The 11,605-nt window shown below is 32.6% G+C and overlaps 1 pseudogene; it reads left to right on the forward strand.

Moving 5' to 3' along the window:
- The first annotated feature begins 8,958 nt into the window (after positions 1-8,958).
- LOC109179351 lies at positions 8,959-11,145 on the forward strand (annotated as a pseudogene).
- The last annotated feature ends 460 nt before the right edge of the window (positions 11,146-11,605 follow it).

The following is an 11,605-nucleotide window of genomic DNA, read 5'->3' on the forward strand; positions in this document are numbered from 1 at the left end:
AAATAATCAATATTTTTCAAAATTTCAATGTCAACAAAATTGATAAGTAATTTCATGTCTCAGAAGTGGCATAAAGAAATTAAGTAACAAACAATCAGAGCACCAACATAAATCAGTAAAACAAATTTAAGAGTTCAAACAAATTTAAGAGTTCATATTAGTGACTAGGTCTGGAAAACCAAACAAAAGAACGTACATACTAAATGTGGAATTTGTAGAATTCTAAGATTTTTGTTTATGAAAGAAATAGAAAATGAAAGCAGAAAAAAGGTTCATCCAATTATTAATAATTTCATAAACGTAAATTTAATGAAAGAAGACCTATATTAATTGCCACGTAAATTTAATGAAAGAAGACCTATATTAATTGAAGCAATGACATTAATTATACCTTAGGTGAAATAAACTTCGCCATTAAATTTTTACTTGCTCTACTCTCATCATATTAAGGCCATGTTTGGTTATTGATGGATCTGCCATTTTTGCCGGTTTGACCATGTCAAACCGCCAAAAAAAAGCGGTTTGCTCCAAACCGCTGCCTTTTGCAAACGCTGCAAAGTGCAGCATTTGCAGTTGACATTTTGAAAAAAAAATTAATTTTCCCCAAAACGCCCCTCTTTATATATATATATATATATATATATATATATATATATATATATATATATATATATATATATATATATATATTAATTATACCTTAGGTGAAATAAACTTCGCCATTAAATTTTTACTTGCTCTACTCTCATCATATTAAGGCCATGTTTGGTTATTGACGGATCTGCCATTTTTGCCGGTTTGACCATGTCAAACCGCAAAAAAAAAGCGATTTGCTCCAAACCGCTGCCTTTTGCAAACGCTGCAAAGTGCAGCATTTGCAGTTGACATTTTGAAAAAAAAATTAATTTTCCCCAAAATGCCCCTCTTTATATATATATATATATATATATATATATATATATATATATATATATATCTTTAAAAAAAAAAAAAAAAAAAAAACTTAAAAGCTTAGTTTGAGGAGCAGTAATAGCTCCTCAATTTGAGGAGCCAACAGCTCCTCAATGTTGCCTATCTGGGATGGGCAACGAACTTGTGGAGCCTTGAGGCTCCTTAAATAGGAGCCTCAAGATGTCATTCCCACTTTTCCCACCGATGTGGGACGGTGGGAAAAGTGGGAATACAATAGGGAGCAGCTTGCTTCCTTCTTCTTCTTCTTCTTTTTTTTTTTTTTTTTTTTTTTTGTTTTGTTTTTTAAGAATTATTATTATTATTATAATTATTATTATAATTATTATTACTATTATTATTAGGGAGAAGTGTCAAATAGGCTCATGTACTATTGTCAAGTACTCAATTCCCACCATGAACTAAATTAAACGCTAATTAATCACATTTACGTACTAAATTTGTTCAATTAGTTTTTTTTGCTGGTAATTAACTTTTTTTTGCAGACTACCAATTCAATTATTAAAAAAAAAATTCAAAATAATTTAAAAATTATTATAAAAAAAATACAGCCACCGGCTGTCCTCGCCGGACAGCCGGTGGCTGTATTCAAAACCAAAATGAAATTCAAAACATTTTTTACATACATACTAAGCAAAACAGTAAAAAGGGCTAGAGGCGGGATTTGCATATTTGCACCAAAGAACCCAGCATATGTTTAGAAATGCCCATTTGGAGATTCTTGATTTCCTTTTTATCATCATCATCAAGGTCTTGCACTGATACTTGAGGAAGATGTTCAGGGGCACTCATCTCCTTTCTTGCGACTCAACTTAGTAATATGAATGAGAGGGAAAACGGGAACGTGCTGACTGTTGAGCGAGGAAAAAGAGTACACAGGGGTTTTGGGTTTTGCTATGTGAAAGATTGAATTTATACAAACGGCGATTTAATCGATATAAAGCAAAAACGATTAATTTCATCAGACATAATACGGAGTAATAATACTCAATTTTAAATCACATTTTTACTTTAATTTATTAATATTAAATTTTATGGCCCTCCCTAGCATCTTTAAAAAAAACAAATTAAATTTATAATTAAAAAAATAATTTAATCACCTAACATCAAAATTTATCCTTTTTGTGGGGTTTAATTTTAAAACGATAAAAATTATCTATTTTATATAAAGGAATAAATTATCATGGTAATTGCCACAATAAATTCTACTTGCCTTAATAATGAATTATTACAAAATATATTTTACTTGCCTTAATAAAGAATTATTAATATTATTGCTTAATAATTACTTATTGTAATTCTGCTCACATTTTTCAATGTAATTATTATGGTAATGTATTTTAAATTTGTGGCAATTTCAATAGTTATTAAGGTAATTTTATGGTATATAATATATTTCAATATTGGAAGACAAAAAATATTATAATTAATATATATACACAGTTAAATTTATACTATAATTAAAAACAAAATTCTATTTATTTAATTTCCCGCACAAACAATAGTAAATAGTAAAGGCAAATTAAAAAATTAATGGAAATAAAAAAAATATAAATATTTCACAATAATATTCTACATCATCAATTAAAAATGGAATGAAAATTATGTAAATTGGAAAAAAAATGAATATTAATAATTAACTGAAAATTAAAAATGAAAAAAAAGGAATTAAAATCAGGGTAATTGGAAAAGAAAATGAATATTAATAATTGACTGAAAATAAAAAATGATTCATAATTGACTAAAATTGAAAAGGAAATGGTATCATTGCATTTTAATTTTTCACAACAATATTACACATTATAATACATCAAATTACAATTATGTCATAAATTTTTTACAATTTTAAACAATGGAACGAAAATATTTCAATAATAATATTCTACATCCTCAAGTAAAGGTAAATTAAAAATAAAAAAGAAATATTTAAATAATAATATTCTACATCATCAATAGTAAAAGAATATTTTAAACAATAATAAAGGTAAATTAAAAATGCAACGAAAATTCAAAATGAAACATAAATATTTCAATAATAATTTTCTACATCATCAATTAAAAATGGAATGAAAATTGACTGAAAATATAACTGCATCTGATATTTTAATTGGCTAATTGACTTATTGACTGAAAATAAAAAAGAATAATTGGCTCAAAATGAATATGATATTACTAATTGACTGAAAATATAAAAGGAAATGAATATTAATAGTTGACTGCAAATAAAAAATGATCAATAATTGACTAATATGAAAAAATAAATGGTTAGATCATTGCATTTTAATTAAAAATAGAACGGAAACTAAAATTGGACGGAAATATTTCAATAATAATATTCTACATTATAAATAGTAAATGCATATTTTAAACAATAGTAAAGGTAAATGAAAAATGGAACAGAAATATTTCAATAATAATATTATACATCATCAATTACAAATGGAACGAAAATTAGGTAAAAATATCAGCGCATATGATATTCTAATTGACTAATTGACTAAAAATAAATAAAAAATAATTGACTGAAAATGAATCTGATATTACTAATTGATTTAAAATATAAAAGGATGACTAATACTCTACCATTATATATTTTCACCCAAGTCGTCCAATCCTGATTGACTGAAGGTGTTAGCTCTAGATGATCGATGATGGACAAGATTGTGTTGCTACTACCAATGTCCTTTACAAAGAGGTTTCAATAATGTGTAAATACAATCGTTGATATTATTTAAATGACAAAACTGCTGTATATCTAGACAAAAATATATATATTTTTTTTTCCATACAAATGAATTAAGATAACAGTTCATTCATATAACTGAGTTACTAGAGAACGAGCACATTTGCCTAATTTATAAAAAAAAATACTACAAAATGATAAATAAAATGTCTAAAGTTACAGCACCGCATGCGTACATCTACACGTTAGCTATTAATTTGAGCAATTATTTAATTTGCTCAAATTCAAGCAATGATAACATCAAAACACATAAATAATCCAAACCATATTTTCAATTACACTATATAATATTTGATGTTCTAATTTAAACAATTATATACCGATCCAAATATTCTTAATATATTAAGACAAATTCATTTCGTGCATCGCACGGGCGGAAATACTAGTGTGATAAAAGAAGTCATTGTCGTAGGCATTACTGAAAATCTTATTAAATAAGATTTTACGTTTAAATGACTACCAATAAGTTACAATGTAATTATGTGATAACCCAAAATTTAATTTTATAAATTTGGTTTTAAGAAATTTCAAAATAGCCATTTTTCACTCTATAAAAATTTTCGCGATGAAATCGGTATTTGAATAAATTATTTTGAGCCACTTTAAATAAATTCAATGTCGGGTAACGATTCCTCATATCTTCTTCGGTCTCCCAAGTGGCCTCCTCAGATAACTGGTCATTTACCTACAACTCGATTTCAAGGTCACTTCTAAGACAAGTTACTATAAAACTCATATCCAACTTGAGGGATAATATTTTACCTTTTCCAACTCCAAAATCATCCAAATCAAATTCTACTTGTGCGTCGTGACGATCCCGAGTGTCCGAGCCTCAATGGCCCGCAAGTCTCGGTCACGACACGTAGCTGAGCCACAAGGGCCCGGCCGCTGCACAAACTTTGCCTAGCAGGGCTTGTGGCGGGGCTTGAGGAGCCCCGTCGCCTGGAACCGCCAAGCGGCGGCCTAGGGCTACGGCTCTAGCCTGGAGCCGTGCCCTAGGGTCGCTCCTCCACGGGGCTTGCCAACGGTCCCTGCCTAGGGCTGTTGTCTAGTCCTATGTCTCATCTGGTGCACACTGTTTTGTGCAACAGTGAGATTCTCCTTCACCTGTAACTTAAAAATAGGCAACCAAACACTCCCAAATCATCAACAACACATCATAGATCAACAATAGATCACTTAATAGCTCAAACACACCAATATTTTAGCATTTCTACTCATTTCAATCACTAAAATAGACTTCACGGTGTCTAGAAAGCTTATGGGAATCTATGGGGTTATACCTTTGTAGATTCCTCATTCTAGAGTGGATCTTAGCCTCCTCTCCCTTCAAGAAACTCCACTTCTTTCACCACCTAAACACCCAAGCAACCACAACACTAGGTCTAAGAACTTCAGAGATTGGAAAGCTAAGGAAGGAGTAGAGTGAAGAGGTGGGGGGGGGGGGGGGAATACTTACTATGTTTTCTTTATCAGACAATTTTGGAGAGGCAAGGTTTGAGATCAGGGAGCTAAGTAGTGAATGAGGTGGGTTTTATAGGGTACAAAACCCCAGGAGATCTCCTTATGATTGGTTGATGAAAAAGACGAATTCTTGATTGGTTCAACAGTATCAGACAAAGGTGTTGTATGCTTGTAGTTCACCATGCTTCAGGAACCATGGTATAGAATCAAGATTTTAAATAGTTTTGGGGTTAAAAATTAATTTCTCAAAAATGATTTCTAGATAAATACTTGATTTAAGCTTCTCAGATTTCTCTCGGTTTCACTCAGGATGATTTTTCAGTAATATTTTAATGAGTTAATTCCAGCATTGGTCCGCCGACTATCGTAATTTTCCACAATTGGTCCTCGACTTTTAATTTGGACAATTTAGACACTTTACTATCAAAATGTTTACAATTTTAGTCCTTCCGTCACAAACTAGTTAAGTGGATATTAAATGGAAGGGTAAAACCATCTTTTAACATGCTCTGCATATAATACCTGTCGTTCTCCTTCTCTCTATACGCGGTAAATATATTCTTGCTAAACATCACTTCTTATAATGGCAACAAAAAAAGCTTGCATTTTTACGAGTTTTTAGGAGAATGGAATCACCAAAAAAAGCTTGCATTTTTACGAGTTTTTAGGAAATGAAAATTTGGGAGATGAAGATATATAGATCGAAGGAGGAGCTAGGGTTTAGTGTGGCAAGTCGGGCTGGAAGGAAGCTTAGCTCGAAAAAATTAAGAATGGGTACCCGAAATTCCGGCATTGTTGTTTCTTATCTTAGTACTTTGCGAACTCCGACAATACTCTCTCAATGATTCACTTCCTTTGATTCAAAAGCCCAACCACAACAAACAAAACAAGAATGAACAATTTTAATGGAGTTGTAAAGCTAAATTGGTGTGGACAGTAATAATTTGTTGGAGGTTTTATTTGGGTGTTTAATCTTGCTTTCTGCTAGTAATTAAGGTGATAGGTTTCTGCGACTTCTATCCCTAAAAGCTACTGTTTTGAATTACTTAATAAATATTTAGGGAAGATGAAAATTTAAACCCACAGCACATTCAACTCCAATCCAACAACATAGCGATGTACGAGGTTTACAGAAATTTGAACAAAAACCCTTCGGACTTCGAAACAATAATTAAACAGAAGAAAAAGGACAGAATAAATCACCGTTCGCCGGGCGGAATAAAGAATAACTTTGCCGAGAGGAATGATGTGAGGAGAAAGACGGATTATACTCTAAGCAGGTAAAAAGACTTATTTACCTCTCTATTTAACGTCCACTTAACCAGCTTGTGACGGAAGGACTAACATTGGAAACATTTTAGTAGTCAAGTGTCTAAATTGTCCAAATTAAAAATCGATGACTAATTGTAGAAAATCACAATAGTCAGAGGACCAATGTTGGAATTAACTCTATTTTAATTATTACTATGCAATGTAACCCCGATGGAGGGAAAACACAAGAAATTGACTTGAAATTTTCTGATTTCTTCGTATATCAAAATGAACTCGCCAGATCCAATTAAGTTCTCTCTAAGATTATTATTTATATCTTTTTAAGAAATAAAATACGTTATTGCCATTGAAACGATTAAAAATAATTTATTTCAATGATACTTATTTTCGAGAATACTTTCATGTATATATAATGGAAAATTTATCATCATGTGATTATAGATTTTAAGGTTTTGGAGTAAATCACTACATAAAAACATGGCTATAGTGACGGACGGGTTCCGTCGCAATTAGTCACAATTTTGACGCAAACGAGAAATTGCAACATATTTTGCGACAAAACGTGATCGTTGCATCAGGTTGAATCGCAACTGCTCAGTTGCGAATGTTTGTCGCAATTAATTATTATCACCGATGACAATATTTTTGTCGCAATATATTTTAATTTTGTTGTAATTTGTAACCGAAATCAGTCGCATTAGTTTGTCGCGAGGTGTCGCAAATAATACTTTTAGTCGTTGTAATTATGCTTATTAGTCTGTCGTTTGTATCAATTTTTTGTCGCAATTGATTTTACAATCGTTGCAAATACTTGTTCATATTCGTCGTCGTTTCCAAATTTTTGTCGAAATGTATGTCGTAATTTTATTAATTTTAAATGTCATTCGTCAAATCGTATGTCGCAATTGTTGTTATATGTTTGTCGTTGTAATATGCTGCAAATTTTTTAATATAATTTTGTTTGTCGCAATTATATGTCAATTGTGTCGTATTTAATATTATAATATGTTATAATAATTGTATTTTACGTCGTAGTGTTCGTTGCAATGTTTGTCGTAAATCATATTATTCAAACTAGTATAATTTATAATTTTTCTGTCACAAATCTTATGCATAAAAAATAATCACCCAATATAAAATAGTAAATTCAATTCATTATAGATATAATTAGTTTAATACAAATAGGCTACATCGCTCAAAAACAACAAAAAAGCAACTAATATTGTGGGGTTGCTAAGTGATATCCTCCTCTAGATTGGAGTTAAGAGCTGTTAGCTAACATCATGCTAATATACAAAACATAAACTCAATGGACAAGCTAATCCAAAAAATATGTTGGGATAGTTTAGCTTGTCAAAGTTGTAACCAAAAAAAGTAGTTGATGTTAGCTTTGTACATGCATAATCACAAAATACTATGTGCTGCAGCAGATTAGCAACATACTAAATTATCATATATGGTGCTTCCAATTCATCATGTCCATCCCCATCCTTATCATCATGTCAATCACCACCCCTATTACTTTCGGTTTATTGACTGTCATATTGTGAAGTGTTTGGATTATCACCACTTGATGATGATGGAACATTGTCTCCAAATGCACTATCCATAGGATAATAGCCTAAAGAAGATAACATATATATTAGGGAGTTGTTCTGACAACCATTTCTTGAAAAACTCTTGTAATGCCTCATTTGCTACATTATATATATATATATATATATATATATATATATATATATATATATATATATATATTAACGTAAGAGGTCAGAGATTATCGGAAAGATCACTTGGTGGATTCATCCACTAGTACAAAAAACATCAATAAAATTGATTAATTCGCGTCCAAAATTAGAACTTTGGACGCCAAAAGTGTAACGCTGGGGCATTTTTGTAATTAAAATGTCACTGTATAAATTTATTTATTTATTTATTTTAATTTTAAAACAGTTTTGGCGTCCAAAGCTATGTACTTTGGACGCGGATATTAAAAGCCTTCTATTATTCGCGTCCAAAGCTGGGCACTTTGGACTCGAATAATAGAATCCCTTTACTCAACCGAGTCCAAAATGACTAACTTTAGACGCGCTTTATTAATTTTATCCCCCACAACCCTAGCATCAGATCAGATCGACGCACCACCTTCCACAGCAGATCAGATCGTAGCTCTCCATCCTCCACCGCACGCCGTCCATCGCCGTCGTCCGGCCAGTCCAGTCCATCGCCGAACACTGCCGCCCAAGCTTCTTCATCGTCCATAGCTCCGATCGCACTCACTGTCGCTGCTTCAGACCGCTTCCCCTCCGCTGCCGCCCAAGCTCGCCGCCGCTGCCGCTCCAAGCTACGCACGCCGACTGCGCCTCCGGTCTCCAAGCATCGGACGCCGACCGCATCGCAGGTAGGTACGTCGTTTTTAATTGTTTTTTTGTTTGTTATTTTTTTTTCAAAAATAGTAATTAATTTAATTATTTTTTGTTATTTGTTATGGTTGTTTATTTATTTTAAAATTTGTTGTGTATATTCCTTTTCAATCCCTCCGTATGTTCTTCTATATTGCTTTTATTGGAAGCGGTTCTCTTGGGGGATTTATAGCCACATCACAGCTGATTGGAGCACTGGCAAATTCATCAAGAGCTGCTGAAGTTCCAGAGATCGCACAAGGTCTTGCTATAGACATTGGAGCAGTCTCCATATTTTCCTTTCTTTATTACAGGGAGAATAGAGCTAAAAATGCTCAAATAGCTAAGCTCTCAAGAGAAGAGAACCTCTCAAATCTAAAGCTTCGTGTGGTTGAGAAGAGAATTATTCCTGTTAGTGATTTTAGAGGAATTGCTTGTTTGGACATTCTTGCTGGTCCTTCATCTTTCATTTCTGAGTGTTTTAAACTCAGTGAACCATTTACTAATGCCCTTGTAGAAAGAGGAGTGCTTGTTGTTCCATTTGCCACTGATGGGAATTCACCTAGTTTTGAGTTTGAGGAAAATGAAGAGATGAGGGAAAAGAATGCCCGGAGAAAAAGGCTATGGCAGCTTTCTCCGGTTTATGTAACTGACTAGATCAAGTAAGTTACTATTAGAAAATAAGTAAGATAGTCTGCTTTCGTAATATAACATCCTTTTCAAGCATGCTTGTGATGATTTTCAATATAGTGCTGAAAAATCTATAATGGAGGAAAAAAGATTCTTATGCCTTTTCTGTTGATTGCAGATGGATAGATGAACAAAAGAATATGGCTAATGTCTCCCCTGAGTCTCCTGTGTGAGTAATTTTCCCTTCTATGGTGATCTTCCTCTTCAATACACTGAATTTAACTTTGAGATAAAAACTTTTTACCTCAAGAATAAGTGGACTAACTAATACTTCATTGCAATATATGCAAACTCATCCATTCAGAAAAATTGAATAAATCCAAACATATAAACAGGATGAAATCTTGCCAATGGTGCAATAATCGAAGGATTTGACACTATCATTCTCATCAGAAAGCTCTGTTGAGGAAGAACTGATGAGCTAGAGCATATCGCTGAGGTATGACTTCGCTCAAATAACATGATTGTGACACATGTACTTGCACATTCTTTATCAATGGTCCTGTATCACATTTTCATGTAATTATTATACCAAGTATCCCAAGTATGTCCAGTACTAAAAGCTTTGTTGACGATTTTACCAATTACTTGTAAAATTTAAAAATTAATATTGCTTGGATACATCTAAGTTAGATGGATGGGATGGCATTTCACTTGAATATTCTATTGAATGGTCATTGCAGTTGTTCATTACACAGGAAGTACTCTCAAAGTAAGACCAACCATCTCTATTTCATTTTATTTTCTACTGTGTGAAGCCTTAAGCTTAAACATATTTTTTCCTGATTTAACCTTTTACCATCCATGCAGAATCAGCATTTGTTGCAGATGCTAGTTGAAAGAGATGAACTTAATATCAAGGTCTGTGTTTTGGCACTTTCATTGGTTGCAATTTCTCTTTTAAACTATCAATTTCTCTTTTAAAAGTGATTCCTGTTGCTGAAATGTTATATGGTCATTGATGTGATGGTGCATACTAATTAACTCCTTTACAGGAGAATTGAAGAGGTTGCGAAACTTTGTTGCAGATGCAAAAAGCCAACAATATAAAAGTTGTCTGTGCTTTAGTCAAAAGAATGTTGGAAAGGAACATGTTTCTCCATGGGTTTGTGGATATAAATGAAGGTTGTGCAACAGAAAGAGTAAATGAACTTACAGAGATACAGGATGCTAGAGTCCAAACTGCATATGAGAAGTAAGGACTAAATTTTATAAAACCCCACTTTAAATCAAGGGTTTCCCTTATCCATTGTCTTTGGTTTCTTTGCTGCAACTGGCCAAGTGACCATAACCATTTTTGTTGTATAGGTTGTTTGCAAACACACGAATTGAGCACTTCACCCATTTGGACATGGTATGCTCCAAAACACCTGGTCAGATAATTGATGGATTGTTTCTTGCTATTTGCATTCCTTATAGATGGAGTATATGTTGTTGGATGACCCCACTATGACAATTTTCTGGCCTTGTTTCTGACTTAATTCATTCTTGGTCTGTTTTCTTCTTCATATAAGAAAAGTTTGTCACTGTAAATGGCTATGGAAGCCAAAAATGAGGAAATCTTTAGTTAATTATGTATATCTAAATCCTTTGTATTATCTATAATTTTTGCAGGTTAAACAAATGTTGATAGAATTGGTGTGTAGTATATATCTTAAATTGATTAATGTTGAAATATATTATTTGGTAGTTATGCTGGGATGTACAGGAAAATATTGGTAGTTTTATAATTTTTTTTTTAAATTGTTTACTATACGCGTCCAAAGTTCAGGAACTTTGGACGCGTATAGTATTTTTTTAAATAAATAAACACTATACGCGTCCAAAGTTCACGAACTTTGGACGCGAATTATCATTTTTCGCGTCCAAAGTTCTTCAACTTTGGACGCGATTTATCATTTTTCGCATCCAAAGTAGCTTTGGACGCGAATTGTATATACTATTCGCGTCCCCGCCATCTGCGTCCCAGCTACTTTGGACGCGAATGACGCTTTACTTTGGACGCGAATGACTGTTTTTGTACTAGTGATCGTCGGCGGCCTGGACCTTGATTAGTAACTTGCGA

Source organism: Ipomoea nil, unplaced genomic scaffold (assembly GCF_001879475.1).
Source record: "Ipomoea nil cultivar Tokyo-kokei standard unplaced genomic scaffold, Asagao_1.1 scaffold0900, whole genome shotgun sequence".
Classification (NCBI taxonomy): Eukaryota; Viridiplantae; Streptophyta; class Magnoliopsida; order Solanales; family Convolvulaceae; genus Ipomoea; species Ipomoea nil.